Source organism: Orycteropus afer, unplaced genomic scaffold (genome assembly GCF_000298275.1).
Source record: "Orycteropus afer afer isolate SDZICR_OR568_19922 unplaced genomic scaffold, OryAfe1.0 scaffold00730, whole genome shotgun sequence".
Lineage (NCBI taxonomy): Eukaryota > Metazoa > Chordata > Mammalia > Tubulidentata > Orycteropodidae > Orycteropus > Orycteropus afer.
Window position 1 is genome coordinate 866,005 of NW_006922317.1, and position 650 is coordinate 866,654.

The following is a 650-nucleotide window of genomic DNA, read 5'->3' on the forward strand; positions in this document are numbered from 1 at the left end:
GGTTATGCCAAGAGATTTGGAAGACAGCTACCTGGCCAACTGACTGTAAGAAATCCATATTTGTACCCATTCCAAGGAAAGGTGATCCCAAAGATTGTGGAAATTGTAGAACAATATCATTAATATTGCAAGCAAGTAAGATCTTACTGAAAGATAATTCAAAAACAGTTGCAGTAGTATATTGACAGAGAACTTCCAGAGGTGCAAGCTGGATTCAGAAGAGGATATGTAACAAGGGATATCATAGCTGCTGTCAGATGTATCTTGGCTCAAGGCAAAGAATACCAGAAAGATGTTTACTTGTGATTTATTGACTATGTGAAGGCATTTGATTGTGTGGATCATGACAAATTATGGATAACATTGAGAAGAATGGGAATTCCCAAACACTTGATTGCACTCATGAGAAACCTGTATCTTGACCAGGAGGCTGTCATTCGAATGGAACAAGGGGACACTGTACGGTTTAAAATCAGGAAGGCAGTGTGTCAGGGTTGTATCCTTTCCCCATACTTATTCAATCTTATGCTGAGCAAATAATCTGAGAATCTGGATTATATGAAGAAAAACGTGGCATCAGGATTGGAGGAAGAATCATTAACAACCCGAGATACACAGATGATACAACTTTGCTTGCTGAAAGTGAGGAT